Source organism: Callithrix jacchus, chromosome X (assembly GCF_049354715.1).
Source record: "Callithrix jacchus isolate 240 chromosome X, calJac240_pri, whole genome shotgun sequence".
Lineage (NCBI taxonomy): Eukaryota > Metazoa > Chordata > Mammalia > Primates > Cebidae > Callithrix > Callithrix jacchus.
The window spans coordinates 48333132-48350354 of NC_133524.1; the positions used below are offsets into that span (position 1 = coordinate 48333132).

Below are 17223 nucleotides of genomic sequence, written 5' to 3' on the forward strand. Positions count from 1 at the left end.
TTAAAAAAAAAAAAAAAAAAAAAAAACCTTTATAAAAACCAGTAAACATAGTTTTGTGTTTTCTGTTGAGGGCGAGTGGCGACTGTCTGGGCTGGGCTGGTGGCTCACAGGTAAAAGATTTTACCACGGCAGTTGTAGGTAAAGAAAGGCATATTTATTAGAGAAAATAGAAAAATACATTGCAAGAGAGCAACGGGAAGAATCAGCAAAAGAGGAGCTGACTTTGAGGAAATGAAGGCTTGCTGGAGATTTTAGAAGATGGTTCTTGGGCTGTTTGATAATGCCAAGGTAGCAGGGAAGTAGCTTGCATTCCTCTGTCAGGCGAGGTGTTTCATGATGAATTGAAGCGTTTGGTGGTAAGCAGGAAGTTTGTGAGTTATGCACGTTATTCGCTCAGGAGGACTGTATGTCCTGGGCCATAAAGAAAGACAGATCCATAATTTATCTGCGTGTTCTTTTTGTTTATATGTCCTGGACCAACTTTTCTCCCCTAATTAGGACTCCACATTTCCCTGAGGTTTTCAGGGTCTTTGTCGCCCAGGCCAGAGTGCAGTGAAGGCTTACTGCAGCCTCAGCCCCCCGGGTTCAAGTGATCTTCCCAAGTAGCTGGGACCACAGGTGTGTGCCACTACGCCTGGCTAATTAAAAAAATTTTTTTTTTTTTACAGACGAGGTATCACTTTGCTTCCCAGGCTGGTCTTGAACTCCTGGCCTCAAGCAATCCTCCCTCCTTAGCCTCCCAAAGTGCTGGCTTTATAGGCATGAGCCACCACTCCTAACCTTTCCTTGAGTTCTAAGAGCCACTCTAGCAAATTAATTAAACCCAGGAGGGAATTGTGGGAACCCTGACTTGTAGCTGATCAGTAAAAAGTTCTGGAGTCTGAAGTGGGGGTAGTCCTTAGGACTGAGGTCTCAACCTGTGGGACCTGATGCTATATCCAGGCAGACAGTGTCAGAATGGGATTGAATTGGAGGACACCAGCTGTTGTCTGCTGCAGAATTGACCTCTTGTTCGATGTATGAGGAAAATCCCTCACATATCTGTTGTCATAGTGTGTTGTGCGAGTCTATTAGGAGAAACTGTGTATTCCTGCTCCTACATGGCGGGGTAAATGCATGCGAGGACAATTATGGGATTGTATGCCAAGTGCATATAGAGCAGAATTAATAGACAATTTTTTTTTTTGAGATGGAATCTCGCTCTGTCACCCAGGCTGGAGTGCAGAGCTGTAATCTTGGCTCACTGCAACCTCTGCCTCCCAGGCCCAAACGATTCTCCTGCCTCAGCCTTCTGAGTAGCTGGGATTATAGGCACCCACCATCATGCCCTGCTAATTTTTTGTGTTTTTAGTAGAGATAGGGTTTCGCCATGTTGGCCAGGCTGGTCTCCAACTCCTGACCTCAGATGATCCACCCAGCTTTGCCTCCCAAAGTGCTGGGATTACAGGTGTGAGTCACCATGCCTGACAATCTTTTTTTTTTTTTTTTTTGAGGTTGAGTCTCACTCTGTCCTTTAGGCTGGAATACAGTGGCGTGATCTCAGCTCACTGCAACCTCCGCCTCCCGGGTTCAAGCAATTCTCCTGCCTCAGCTTCTCAAGTAGCCAGGATTACAGGTGCCTGCCACCATGCCCGGCTAATTTTTTTGTATTTTTAGTAGAGATATAGTTTCACCATGTTGGCCAGGTTTGTCTCGAACTCCTGACTTCAGGTGATTCACCTGCCTCAGCCTCCCAGAATGCTGGGAGCCCCCTAGCCTGGCTGACAATCATTTTAAATACAGTTTTAGATTTACAGAAAAGTTAAGATAGTACAGATGATTCCATATACTCTCACCTCCTTAACCCGCCCACAACTGGCCCAGTTTTCCCTATTACTCACATCTTGCATTAGTGTGGCACATTTGTAAAAATTAATGAACTGATAGTGATACATTACTATTAATTATAATTATAGCCTACAGTTTACAGGAAGGCTCACCGTTTTGTGTTATACATGTGGGTTTTGGCAAATAGATAATGACATATATCCACCAATGCAGCTTCATACAGTTTCATTCTGTTTCACTTGTGCTTCAGCTATTCATCCTACCTTTCCCTCTTGCCGAACCTCTAGCAACCACTTATTTTTTACTGTCTTTATAGTTTTGCTTTTTTTTTTTCAGACAGGGTCTCACTCTGTTGCCCAGGCTGGAGTGCCATGGTGGGATCACTGCTCACTGCAACCCCCACCTCCCAGGCTCAGGTGATCCTCCCATCTCAGCTTCCCAGGTAGTTAGCACCACAGGCACATGCCACCATGTCTGGCTAATTTTTAGTATTTTTTGTAGAGACATGGTTTTACCATGTTGCCCAGTGTGGTCTTGAACTCCTGGGCTCAAGCAATTCACCTATCTCAGCCTCCCAAAGCGCTGGGATTTATAGGTGTGAGCTATCATGCCAGGCCGAGTTTTGCCTTTTCTAAAATGTCATATAGTTGGAATCATGTAGTATGTAGCCTTTTCAAACTGGCTTCTTTCACTTAGCAATTTGCATTTAAGGTTCCTCCCTGTTTTTTTTTTGTGGTTTGATGGTTCCATGGATTGGTGGTACCACAGTTTGCTCATTCCTTCACCTATTGAAGGGCACTTTCATTGTTTCTAGGTTTCAGCAATGATGAAGAAAGCTGCTATGAACATTTATGTACAGATTTTTGTGTGAACATGTTTTCAACTCAATTAGCTAAATAACTAGGAGCATAATTGCTATGTCATGTGGTAAGATTATGTTTAACTTTATGAGAAACTACCAAGGCTGGGTGCGGTAGCTCACAGCTGTAATCCCAGCACTTTGGGAGGCCGAGGTGGGTGGATCACCTGAGGTCAGGAGTTCGAGACCAGCCTGGCCAACATGGTGAAACCCTGTTTCTACTATAGATGCAAAAAATTAGCTAGGCGTGGTGGCAGGTGCTTGTGATCCCAGCTACTTGAGAGGCTGAGGCAGGAGAATCGCTTGAACCCTGGAGGCAGAGGTTACAGTGAGCCGAGATTGTGCCATTGCACTCCAGCCTGGGCAGCAAGAGTAAAACTCCATCTCAAAAAAAAAAAAAAAAAAGAAAAGAAAATAAAAAGAAGAGAAACTGCCCAACTGTCTTCCCAAGTTTGTTACCATTTTGCATTCCCACCAGCAATGAATGAGTGTTACTATTGCTCCACATCTTCACAAGTGAAACCGCGTTGCAAAACTGTAACCGAGACCGAGATCTGATCTAATCAACTCCATCTTGCTTCCAACCTCCAAGCTGTCCTTGTTCATTCCTAATTTAGGGAGGAATGTAGTTTATAGTTTATAGTTCAAAACAAAGATGGTAACAGGCCTTTCCCAAGGCAAATCTCCTGCTTGCCTGGGGACTAGATTGCCTTTGTAGGACTAACAAATTAGTCACTGGACTGGAAATTATGGTTTAGGAGTCATGCAGCCGGAGGCTACAAGATTCTGACCCTCCCTAAACTGCTCCTAAGATCAGTGCTTGAGGTATTTTGCAGACCCCGCACTTAATGGATCAGCTGGCAACACCCAGATCGATATACTGGCTCATCTGAGCTTGGGGTCCCCAGCCAGGAAATGACTCAGCACAAGAAGACAGCTTCGATTCCTTATGAATTCATCTCTGACCTGACCAATCAGCATTCCAGGCTTACACTGGCTCTCCCACTCTTCCCCCCCCGCCCCGCAAATTGTCATTTAAAAACTATAAATGCTCGAGGAGACTGATTTGAGTAGTAATAAAACTCCAGATCTTTGAATAGCTGGCTCTGTGTGAATTATTATTATTATTTTTTGAGATGGAGACTCGCTCTATGCAAGTGGCTGGAGTGCGGTGGCGAAATCTCGGCTCCCAGAAACCTCTGCCTCCCAGGTTCAAGTGATTCTCCTACCTTAGCCTCACAAGTAACTGGGATTATAGGCGCACCCCACCATGCCCGGCTGATTTTTGTATTTTTAGTAGAGATGGGTTTTACCATGCTGGCCAGGCTGGTCTCCAACTCCTGACCTTGTGATCCGCCCATCTCGGCTTCCCAAAGTGGCTGGGATTACAGGCATGATCCACCGTGCCTGGCCTGTGTTTTTAATATCAAATATCGATTGTTCATGTCCGGTGTATAGGAAAACAAAGGACTTTTATTAACTTTGTATCCTGTGACCTTACTATAATCACTTAATAGTGCCAGAAAATCCTTTACTGAAATGATTGTGAGAGTAACTAATTTATAGGGCTGGTATGTTTGGTTTTGAATGCTGTAGAGTGGAAGAGAGTGTCTGGGTTGAGGCAGGACCCACAGCATAGTGACCAATCACAGATGGCTCTACTTGAGCCAGACACACAAAAACACAAGAAGTTATTCATGAGGCAAGACCTAGCATGCCAGACTTGCTCAAAGCCGTTGTAAAGCGTGTTTACCCTGTCGGCGGAGTCACACTCTGTAAAATATGTGAAGAGATTTATTCTGAACCAAATATGAGTGACCAATGGCAAGTGACATAGCAGTCAGGAGATTCTGAGAACAGGTGCCCAGGGTGGTCAGGCCACAGTTTGATATACATTGTAGGGAGGCAGGAGACATCAATCAGTCTATGTAAGATGTCCATTGATTTGGTTTGGAAAAGTGGGACAACTTGAAGTGGGGGCTTCAAGGTCACAGGTAGATAAGAGACAAAAGATTGCATTCTCTTGGGTCTTTGATCAGCTTTTCACTGAATGCATAATTTACATGTGAGAAGGGGTAGAATAGTCACTTATGTTTTAGTCTGGCTTAATGGAACAATAGTAGGGCTGGGGAAACAATCAGATAGGCATTTGTCTCAGGTGAGCAGAGGAAAGACTTTGAGTTCTGTCTGTCTTTTCTCCTCCTGCACCTGTGAAGATAAGCTATCAGTTTACATTGCCGGAGTGAAATTCAACAGAATATCTTTTTTTTTTTTAAACGGAGTTTCGCTCTTGTTACCCAGGCTGGAGTGCAATGGCACCATCTTGGCTCACCGCAACCTCCGCCTCCTGGGTTCAGGCAATTCTCCTGCCTCAGCCTCCTGAGTAGCTGGCATTACAGGCATGCGCCACCACGCCCAGCTAATTTTTTGTATTTTTAGTAGAGACGGGGTTTCACCATGTTGACCAGGATGGTCTCGATCTCTTGACCTCGTGATCCACCCGCCTTGGCCTCCCAAAGTGCTGGGATTACAGGCTTGAGCCACCATGCCTGGCCTCAACAGAATATCTTAAGGTAAAGATCTTGAGGCCCATAAGAGGGAGGCCTGTAGCCTTTATCTTTGTAGTTATCTTATACGGGAATAAAATGTGAGGCAGGTTCGCCTAAAACCCTTTGGCTTAATGATTTTGGAGTCCCGAGATTTATTTTCCTTTCACAACCCTAAGTATGGGGTCTGTCTAACATATGCCAAGGGGAGTACCCGATGAAGCAGCTGATATGCTTCATATGCAGGCCATGTGGGACTGGCTTTATGGCGCCTATGATATTCACCTGCTGAATATGCCCATTACCCAGGCCATATTCAGCTATGGTTAAGGGGTCTTTTTGCATAGGCACCCCCTATAACCTTACAGCTGCAAAATACAGCAATAGTCCCAAAAGCCTCATTGAAATTGCTGCCTCAGCTTCCCTTCAGGGGTCCCACAGATGCTAATGAAAACATTAAGTTAACAAGAAATTGGGGAGAAGCCAAGGGAAGAGTCAAGTCTCGCAACAAAGTGGAAATCTCTCAGTGGCTATTAAGAAATGGGATGGCTGGGTGCGGTGGCTCACACCTGTAACCTCAGCACTTTGAGAGGCCCAGGTGGCTGGATCACCTGAGGTCAGGAGTTGGAAACCAGCCTGGCCAACATATTGTGAAATCCATCTCTACTAAAAAATACAAATTAGCTGGGCATGGTGGTACATGCCTATAGTCCCAGCTAGCATGCCAAACTTGCTCAAAGCCACTGTAAAGTGCATTTACCCTGTCCATGAAAAGAGTCAAACTCTGTATAATATTTGAAGAGATTTATTCAACAGAGGCTGAGGCAGGAGAATCACTTGAACCCAGGAAGCGGGGGTTGCAGTGAGCCGAGATCGTGCCACTGCACTCCAACATGGGTGACAGAGTGAGACTCTGTCTCACCAAAAAAAAAAAAAGGGGGATGAATAAAGAGTGGAAACTGATGTTGAAATAGAAGTCTTAAGACAGCACCGTCAAGGTTGGGTGGGGCAAAGGGGTCCCTCTAGGTACCCAAACATGAAAAGGCCCTCAACAAGTTGGCTCCATTTATCCCAGTGTGGGAGGAATTTAAAAAGCTGTAAGGCAAAGATTACAATGAGAACTCCACCATCAACTGCCTTGGGCATTAGCCAGGTGGATTAGTCAAGATAAACATTGACCAAGGTCAGTTCTGGAGGTGGTTCAGGCCCATAATCCCAGCATTTTGAAGGCTGAGACAGGTGGATCGCTTGAGCCCAGGAATTCAAAACCAGCCTGGACAACATAATGAAATCCCATCACTACAAAAAATTAAAAAAAAAATTAGCTGAGCATGGTGGCACACACCTGTAATTCCAGTACTTGGGAAGCTGAGGTGGGAGGATCACTTGAGCCGGAAGATCAAGCCTGCAGTGAGCCATGATCACGCCACTGCATTCCAGCCTGGGGGACAGAGTGAGACTGTATCTCAGAAAAAAACAAAACTAAACTAAACAAAAAACCCACCAAGGGCAAAGATTATTTGAATCCACCCTGAGATGGGGACCCAAAGCTTTTTGCACATAAAATGGGTGGGGAAGAGAAATCTATGGGTAAAATGGGAGGAAAAGAGAACTTCCTAGGAGTCCTTTACATGGAAGCCTCATACACTGTGGTACCAAAATCCATTAGTGAAGCTGTAACATGGGCTACAACTAGATTGGGAGAATATAGAAATGTTACAGTTGATAGTGGATAAGCACAGACTGACTAGAAAGTAAATAAAAAGGAATACAAGAAAAAAAGAAATGTAACAGTTGATAGGATTGAGGTGTACATTTGGGTGAAAATTGAAATGTGTTTAAATAGGCTTTGTGGCTGGGCATGGTGGCTCATGCCTGTAATCCCACCACTTTGGGAGGCCAAGACAGGTGGATCACTTGAGGTCAGGAGTTTGAGACCAGCCTGGCTAGCATGGTAAAACCCAGTAAAAATACAAAAAAATTAGCCCGTGTGGTGGCGTGCACCTGTAATCTCAGCTACCTGGGAGGCTGAGGCAGGAGAATTGCTTGAACCTGGAATGGGGAGGCTGCAGTGAGCCGAGATCATGCCACTGCACTCCAGCCTGGGTGACAGAGCAAGACTCAGTCTCAAGAATAAATAAATAAAAAGTTAAAAAAAATAAAAAGAAACAGGTTTTACCTGAATGTTTTATGGGAATGGATATGACAACTGACAGGGAACACTTCCTCTATCTAACTAGTATTGTGACACTCAAACCTGTTGATGAAATCCCAATGGAGGAATGTACGGGTTGATGGGATTGAGGTGAAAGTTTGGAAAATGTATAGATTTGAACAGGCTTTATGTGAAATGGTTGCATCTCTTTTACCTCAATGTATTACGGAGATTGGAATTATATCTGACCGTGGAATGTTTCCCCTCTCTAGTATTGTAAATCCACCCTTCAAGCAATATTACTTGGACATGCTAAATGGGAACCAGTAAGATTGCCCAAGCCCACGAAGTGTAGAATAGAACCTCAGGTGCTGACACAGACAGATTCTCTGTACAAGTCTTGTGGAGCAGAGACTGGCGCTTATGACAAAAGCCTAAGAGCGCCTCCCAGTGGTAAACTGGGACTTTGGACCAGAGACTTTCCAGTTAAGCTTGGATTAGACATTAATTGAAAGTGCCCTTATGATTGAAGGACATAAAAGAATTTTGAAACCCAAAATATCCATGATGTCTTGGGTGATGGTGTAATGGTCCGATAGGAAGAGCGGTACCCAGAGGAGTTCCATAATGACACGGAAATGGTTTGTAGAAGAATATGCTGCCAGGGGAGTGCGGAGTTAGTGGTTTTCACAACTAGGTAGACTCTTTTCCGCCAGGACTGATGGAGGAGGAGCTGGTCTTTTCTGCCATTGATTGGACAGTGCCCCAGATCTCAATTGACCAACAAAGAACTGGTTGGTTTATGGATGGCCTTTCCATGGTGAATGGACTGCATCATGTTTGGATGTCCCAATAGCGTCCATTATAGCAAAAGGATCCAGTTTACGATTATGTTTAACATTTATTTGTCATCACTTTAGTGTTCTTCAGTTGAGAAGGGTCCTTCTTTGCTTTTCATAACTCTTTGAAGATTTAATTAAATAATAGTATTTATTTGCAAATATATATTCTTTTCATCATATAAATTGGGATAACGATGATGAAGAATGAAGTACTGCAGCAGATCTGAATACCATACAAGTGAGTATATAGCATATATGTTAGTTGTCCCTGGACCATGAAGAGCAAAATTCTCTTGAGCTAAATATTCACATGATGGATTTTATGGCATCACTCTAAGAAGTCCACCTAGCATTTCCAGTTAAGCACATCCTTCCTAGGTGAAATGACAGAAAGAATAACAAACCCTTGAGTGCTAGCTGTCTTTCAGGTCCTGCCCTAAGCGATTCCACGTTTGTGTGTGTGTGTGTGTGTGTGTGTGTGTGTGTGTGTGTGTGTGTGTTTGAGACAGAGTCTTGCTCTTGTCGCCCAGGCTGTAGTGAAGTGCCTCGATCTTGGCTCACTGCAACCTCCACCTCCCAGGTTCAAGCGATTCTCCTGCCTTGACTTCCTGAGTAGCTGGGATTACAGGCTCCTGCCACCATGCCCAGCTAATTTTTGTATTTTTAGTAGAGATGGGATTTCACCATGTTGGTCAGGCTGGTTTTGAACTCTTGCACCCACCTCGGTCTCCCAAAGTGCTGGGATTACAGGCATGAGCCACTGCGCCCAGCTGTGATTCCACATATGAATTCACCCACATTTCACAGATGAGGACACCGAGTCTCAGAGGAAGGCAGTAACTTAGCCAGGGTCACAGCACGAGCATGAGTCAGATCCCAAGATTCATATCCCGGCAGTGTGGCTTCCACCACCATGTTCTTTTCTTTTCTTTTTTAAAAAAATTTTCAACTATTTGAGGGCACTAATCTGCCACCACCACCATGTTCTTGCTTGTTCTCTTCTGTGTCCAGGAGAGTCCCTCCTACCCCACCTTGTTCTGCCCACTCTCTGGTTACTACTATGTAGCCACGGTCTAAACCAGTTGCATACACAACAATCATCCTAGGTGAGCTATGCATTTTTTAAAAATTAAACTTTGTAGGCCAGGCACAGTGGCTCACGCCTGTAATCCCAGCTCTTTGGGAGGCCGAGGTGGGCAGATCGCCTGAGGTCAGGATTTTGAGACCAGCCTGACCAACATGTAGAACCCCGTCTCTACTAAAAATACAAAATTAGCTTGGCGTGGTGGCACATGCCTGTAATCCCAGTTACTCAGGAGGCTGAGGCAGGAGAGTCACTTGAACCTGGGAGGAGGAGGTTGCGGTGAGCCAAGATTGCACCATTGCACTCCAGCCTGGGCAACAAGAATGAAACTCTCAGAAAAAAAAAAAATTAAACTTTGCTTTTGAGATCAGTATTGATTCCCATGCAATTGTAGGAATAATACAGAGAGATCCTATGTGCACCTTATCCAGTTTCCTCCAATGGTGACACCTTCTAGAACAACAGCACAATATCACAACCAGGATATGGCCAGTGGCACAACCCCGGGATGTCTCCTGCTGCCCTTTCACAACCACACCTGCTACCCTTGTGCCTGCCACCTATCCCGCCCCAGGTCCCCAACCCTGACACTAATCTGTTCTCTGTCTGTAGAATGTTATTATATAAATGAAATTATGCAGTATGTGATTTTTTTTTTTTTGAGATTGAGTCTGGCTTCATCACCCAGGCTGGAGTGCAGTGGCGCAATCTTGGGTTGTTGCAACCTCTGCCTCCCAGGTTCAAGCAATCTCCTGCCTCAGCCTCCTGAGTAGTGGGGAACAGACATGTGCACCATCACACCCGGATAATTTTTGTATTTTTAGTGGAGATGGAGTTTCACCATGTTGGCCAGGCTGGTCTTCAACTCTGGACCTCAAGTGATCCACCCATCTCGGACTCCCAAAGTGCTGGGACTATAGGCATGAGCCACCCCACCCGGCTCACAATCTGCCCTTTATTTATTCGTTATTTATTTACTTGTTGCCCTTGTTTCCTGTGTATTTTAGGACACTTCTATTATAAATAGATAAGTATTAGGATAAAAGGAAGTAAAAAAAAGAAGAAAATATCAATACAAGTTTTAGAAAGTAAGCATGGGTGTCAGCAATCCTATTGAACAAGAAAACTATGCAGTCTTTTGTTTTGAGATGGAGTCTCACTCTGTCAGCCAGGTTGTCAGCCAGACTGTCGCCCAGGCTGGTGCCCAGCCTTGAGTGCAGTGATGTGATCTCCGGCTCACTGAAATCTCTGTCCCCCAGGTTCAAGGGATTTTGTCCCTCAGCCTCCCTAGTAGCTGAGACTACAAGCATGCACCACCATGCCCTGCTAATTTTGGTGTTTTTATTAGAGATGAAGTTTCACCATGTTGGTCCGGGTGGTCTTGAACTCCTGAACTCAAGTGATCTGCCCGCCCTGGCCTCCCAAAGTCCTGGGATTACAGGCGTGAGCCACCATGCCTGGCTCTGAAGTCTTGCTTAATCTGTATATTCTAGGAAGACACAGCAGAGCAGGAGGTGCAATCAAGAATTACAATGCTTCGGTCTGGTGCGGTGGCTGACACCTGTAATCCCAGCACTTTGGGAGACCGAGGCGGGCAGATCACCTGAGGTCAGGAGTTCAAGACCAGCCTGGCCAACATGGTAAAACCCCATCTCTACTAAAAATACAAAAATTAGCCAGGTGTGGTGGTATATGCCTGTAATTCCAGCTACTCGGAAGGTTGAGGCAGGAGAATCGCTTGAACCCAGAAGGCAGAGGTTGCAGTGAGCTAAGATTGTGCCATTGCACTCCAGCCTGGGTGGCAGAGCAAGACTCTGTCTCAAAACAAAACAAGAATTGCAATGTTTCTTTTTCTTTTCGAAGTTTTACTCATTGCTCAGGCTGGAGTGCAGTGGCACAATCTCGGCTCACTGCAACCTCTGCCTCTTGGGTTCAAGCAATTCTCCTGTCTCAGCCTCCTGAATATCTGGGATTACAGGTGTGCACCAATGCTTGTATAGAGAAATCAATAATTCCTTTATAGTGGAGAGTTCCTGATACTTAAAAAAATTATTATTTTTTTGAGACGGAGTTTCACTCTTGTTACCCAGGCTGGAGTGCAATGGCTTGATCTCGGCTCACTGCAACCTCCGCCTCCTGGGTTCAGGCAATTCTCCTGAGTAGCTGGGATTACAGGCATGCGCCACCATGCCCAGCTAATTTTTTGTATTTTTAGTAGAGACGGGGTTTCACCATGTTGACCAGGATGGTCTCGATCTCTTGACCTCGTGATCCACCTGCCTTGGCCTCCCAAAGTGCTGGGATTTACAGGCGTGAGCCACTGCACCCGGCCGAATTACAGTGCTTGTATAGAGAAATCAATAATTCCTTTATAGTGGAGAGTTCCTGATACTTAAACATTTTTATTACTTTATTGTTATTATTTTCTTAGAGACAGGGTCTTGCTTCATCCCAGGCTAGAGTGCAGTGGCACAATCATAGCTCATTGCAGCCTTGAACTGCCATACTCAAGTGATCCTCCCACCTAAGCCTCCTGATTAGCAGGGACTACAGGTGCTTGTCACCCTGTCCAGCTAATTTTTTTGATTTTTAGTAGAGATGAGGTCTCACTATGTTGCCCAGGCTGGTCCTGAACTCCTTAGCTCAAGCCATCCTCCTGCCTCAGCCTCCCAAAGTGCTGGGATTCCAGCCTGAGCCACAGTGCTTGGCTATGGTTTTTTTTTGAGTCAAGGTCTTCCACCTGAGTCTCCTGAATAGCTGGGACCACAGGCACACACCAACATGCCTGGCTAATTTTTTAGTTTTTATTTTTGTGAAGCTAGTTTTTTTTTTTCTTTTTTTTTTTTTTTTTTTAAGACAGGGTTTCACCATGTTGGTCAGGCTGGTCTTGAACTCCCGACCTCAGGGGATCCATCCGCCTTGGCCTCCAAAGTGCTTGGATTACAGGCATGAGACACTACGCCAGGCCTAATTTTTATTTTTGTAGAGACAGTCTCACTATGTTGTCCAAGCTAGTTTTGAACTCCTGGCCTCAAGCACTCCTCCTGCCTCAGCCTCCTCAGTTGGTGGGATTACAGGTATGACCCACTGCATGCGGCAGTTCCTAATACTTGAATGTCAAGAAATCTTCTGGGGTGTGCTCAGAGCAGGGGACCTGAAGAATGCTTCCTCTGTTTACAATACACCGAACAGGAATCTGGGGTCATTGTGATGAGGGGCACAAAACTTATGACCTCTCTATGAACAAATGCCCCACATGCAAAAAAAAAAAAAAAAACTTTGTTAAATCTTCTTCATATGGATGATGGAAACAATATTTTCTTTCTCTTTTGCTTTTTTTTTGAGATGGAGTTGCCCAGGCTGGAGTGCAGTGGTGCTATCGAAGCTCACTGCAACCTCCACCTCACAGGTTCAAGCAATTCTCCTGCCTCAGCCTCCTGAGTAGCTGGGATTATAGGTGTCTGCCACCACACCCAGCTATTTTTTGTATTTTTAGTAGAGGCGGTTTTACCATGTTGGCCAGGTTGGTCTTGAACTCCTGACCTCAAGCCATCCACCCACCTCGGCCTCCCAAAGTGCTGGAACTACAGGCATGACTCATCACATCTGGCCGGAAACAATATTTTCAATGACAACCTTGTCATAAGTGATATTACAGGTCTCCTGTAGCTGTTTGTCTTTTTGAAAATACTTTTTTTTTTTTATCAATTTTTTTCTTTTTTCTTTCTTTTTTTTTTTTTTTTGAGACAGAATCTTGCTCTGTTGCCCAGGCTGGAGTACAATGGTGTGATCTTGGTTCACTGAAACCTCCGACTCCTGGGTTCTAGCAATTCTCTTGCTTCAGCCTTCCAAGTAGCTATTATAGGCGTGTGCCCCCACACTTGGCTTTTTAAAAAATATATATTTATTTTATTTTATTCCTTGAGACAGAATCTTGCTATGTTGCCCAGGCTGGAGTGCAGTAGTGCAATCTTGGCTCACTGCAACCTCTGCCTCCTGGGTTCAAGTGATTCTCCTGCATCACCCTCCCTAGTAGCTGGGATTACAGGCACCCACCATCGTGCCCGGCTAATTTTTGTAGACAGGGTTTCACCCTGATGACCAAGCTGGTCTTGGACTACTGGTCTCAAGTGATCTGCCTGCCTCAGCGTCTGAAAGTGCTGGATTACAGGTGTGAGCCATTAATATTTTTTTCCGAGAGAGTCTTGCTCTGCTGGCCAGGCATGAGTGCAGTGGCCTGATCACAGCTAACCGCAGCCTCAATCTCCCAGGCTCAAGCAGATCTTCCCATCTCAGCCTCTTGACTAGCTGGGACTACAGGCACACACCACCATGCCTGACTAATTTTTTAATTTCTTGTAGATATGAGGTCTCCCTATGCTCCCCACTCTGGTCTCGAGCTCCTGGGCTTAAGTGATCCTCCCTCCTTGGTCTCATTCAGTTTTGTTTTGTTTTTGTTTTTGAGATGGCGTTTCACTCTTGTTGCCCAGGCTGGAGTGCAATGATGTGATCTCAGCTCACTGCAATCTCCGCCTCCCGGGTTCAAGTGATTCTCCTCTCTCAGCCTGCCAAGTAGCTGGGACTACGGGAGCATGTCACCACACCCGGCTAATTTTTATATTTTCAGTAGAGACGGGGTTTCATCATATTGGTCAGGCTGGTCTTGAACTCCTGACTTCAGGTAATCTGCCTGCCTCGGCCTTCCAAAGTGCTGGGATTATAGGCATGAGCCAGCGCGCCTGGCCAATCTCCTTCAGTTTATAAGCAATACTTAAAAACTACAAGATGGAAGGCCGGGCACAGTGTCTCACACCTGTAATCCCAGCACTTGGGAAGCTGAGGCAGGCGGATCACTTGAGGTCAGGGGTTCAAGACCAGCCTGGCCAACTTGGCAAAACCCCGTGTCTACTAAAAATACAAAAATTAGCTAGGTGTGGTGGCAGATGCCTGTAGTACCCGCTACTTGGGAGGTTGAGGTGGGAGTATTGCTTGAGTCCAGAAGGTTGGGGCTGCAGTGAGTCAAGATCATGCCACTGCACTCCATCTTGGGTGACAGAGCGAGACCCTGTCTGAAAGAAAAATAACAGGAAGCAGTGGTTATTGGAGACTGTACTGTACTTGTCTTGCTACATCTGCTACATTTGTATTCTACGTGTTTTCCTCTTTGAAATCTTCAGTCTGTCCTCTTGAATCTTCAGTCTATCTTCCCTTCCTTTTTGATGTCTTCATGCTTCTGCAGCACTCTTTTTCTGGCTGGTTCTATTTTTTTCTGAGTTGGTAGATGATGTACAATTTGAGTTTTCTGATGATTTTGTTCTCAAAGAAGTCTGTGTGGGAGGGGCATTACTGAATAAGGAAGTGCTAGTCAATATCCAGATGACTAGGAATGGATAAAACATTGTCCCCAACAGGGACCAAATGTCCCCACGGGAAGAGCATACCTTGGATGTAGTCAGTCTTCCTGCCTGTGCCTCAAACTGCTGTGCTGCTTCTTAAGGAACTTCCAAAGAGAAACTGATTTGTGAAGGGAGAATCATCAAAAAGACAGAATTGAATGATTGCATTAGTGATTCCTTTTCCTGCATAATTTTGTATTTTTAGTAGAGATAGGGTTTCACCATGTTGGCCTGGCTGGTCTTGACCTCCTGACCTCAAGTGATCACACCATTGCACTCCAGCCTGGGCAACAAGAGCGAAACTCTGTCTCAAAAAATAAAATTAAAAAAAATTTTTCTCTAGAATTCCATTTCTACCTGTTTTTAGCAGAAGCTTTGGCAGCTTCTCTCCCTCTCTCTCTCTCTTTTCTGGTCTTTGTGAAATGAGCAGCAGTCTGCATGATCCCATGCAGTTGTCTGTTTCATATGTCTTTCAGCTGCCTTATATTCTGCCTTTCCTGTTCCTTCGCTCTTACATTCTTTTTTGTCAATTGTTCTTGTTTTTTTTTTTTTTTTTTGATAGCCAGCATTTCTCTTTCAGTTTTCCTTCTCAATTTCCCTCTTGATCTCTTTGTTCTTCCACTTACCTTTTCAAGTATTTTGGTTAGTCTGTTCACTCTGACGGTGAGGTTCTCGGTAGGTCTTTGATTTGACCTTTGGTTAGGCTCCTTCTGAGGCAATGACATGCCCTGATCTGTCTCCTCTTGTTTAATAGATATGACCCTGTGCCAGGAGAGGTAGGTGGTGTATCACAAAACTCAACATTTCTTCACTGAAAGTTTTCCAAAGTGTTTTTGGGTTCAAATGAGTGATGAAACAGTGACTAAACTTTCTGACTAGCTCCCATTTGCGACTGATGTTTCAGTTTTTAGTTAGTGCATCTTTTGGTTTGCTCTCTTATCTGAAATACTTGGGACCAGAAGTGTTTTGGATTTTTTTTTCTTATTTTGGAACGTTTGAGTTGTATTTACTGGTTCGGCATCCCTAATTTGAAAATCTGAATTCCAAATGCTATAATGAGCATTTCCTTTGAGCATCATGTTGGCACTCAAAAGATTTTGGATTTTGGAGCATTTCAGATTTTAATTTTTTTTTTTTTAGATGGAATCTTGCTCTGTCTCACCCAGGCTGGAGTGCAGTGGCACAAGCTCGGCTCACTGCAACCTCCACCTCCAGGGTTCAAGCAGTTCTCCTGCTTCAGCCTCCTGAGTAGCTGGGACTACAGGTGTGTGCCACCACACCCGGCTAATTTTGTATTTTTAGTAGAGACAGGGTTTCACTATGTTGGCCAGGCTGGTCTCAAACTCCTGACCTCAGGTGATCCACCCGCCCCAGTCTTCCAAGTCCTGGGATTACAGGCATGAACCACTGTGCCTGGCCAAGATTTTGGATTTTTGGATTGGCGATACTGAACCTGTATTGATTTTAATACACCTGAGCTTCTTCTTTACCCAGTGGGGTGACCCCAACCTTTATTATGCAGACTCTGGTGTATTAGTCTGTTCTCACACTGCTGATAAAGACATACTCAATTTATAAAGGAAAGAGGTCTAATTGACTCATAGTTCCACATGGCTGGGGAGGCCTCACAATGATGGCGGAAGGCGAAAGAGGAGCAAAGTCACATCTTACATGGTGGCAGGCTAGAGAGCATGAGCAGGGGAACTCTCCATAAAATCATCCATTCTTGTGAGACTTATTCACTATCATGAGAACAGCACAGGAAAGACCTGCCTCCACGATTTAATTACCTCCCACTGGGTTCCTCTCACAACATGTGGGAATTATGGGAGCAACCATTCAAGATGAGATTTGGGTGGGTCCACAGCCAAACCATATCAGTCGACTACTGTTAGTCCTGCCTGAATTGGTTTGTTGTAGTTTTCTTTCTTTCTTTTCTTTTTTTTTTTTTTTTTGAGACGGAGTCTCGCTATTGTTACCCAGGCTGGAGTGCAATGGCGTGATCTCAGCTCACCGCAACCTCCGCCTCCTGGGTTCAGGCAATTCTCCTGCCTCAGCCTCCTGAGTAGCTGGGATTACAGGCACGCGCCATCATGCCCAGCTAATTTTTTGTATTTTTAGTAGAGACAGGGTTTCACCATGTTGACCAAGATGGTCTCGATCTCTTGACCTGGTGATCCACCCGCCTCGGCCTCCCAAAGTGCTGGGATTATAGGTGTGAGCCACTGCGCCCGGCCTGTTGTAGTTTTCAATTGACTTTAATCACAGGGCATGGTAGTGTGCTTTAAGGGGTCCTCTGTGTTCCAGGCCTACTCTTCTTTATCTTTATTGCAGTTGTGCAATCTCAGCTCACTACAACCTCTGCCTCCTGGGTCCAAGCGATTCTCCTGCCTCAGCCTCCCAAGTAGCTGGGATTACAGGCACCGGCCACCATGCCAGGTTAATTTTTGTATTTTTAGTAGAGATGGGGTTTTACCATGTTGGCCAAGCTGGTCTCCAACTCCTGACCTCAGG

The 17223-nt window shown here is 45.1% G+C and overlaps 1 protein-coding gene and 1 non-coding gene across 3 annotated transcripts in view; both read left to right on the plus strand.

The window, feature by feature from the left end:
- ZNF157 (zinc finger protein 157) overlaps positions 1-17223 on the plus strand; it is a 43394-nt gene that overhangs the window by 8320 nt on the left and 17851 nt on the right. The gene's annotated exons all lie outside the window — the stretch shown is intronic.
- Positions 12445-12573, plus strand: LOC118150834 (small nucleolar RNA SNORA11). The gene has a single exon (XR_004738965.1). It is a non-coding gene; the product is annotated as a small nucleolar RNA SNORA11 (small nucleolar RNA).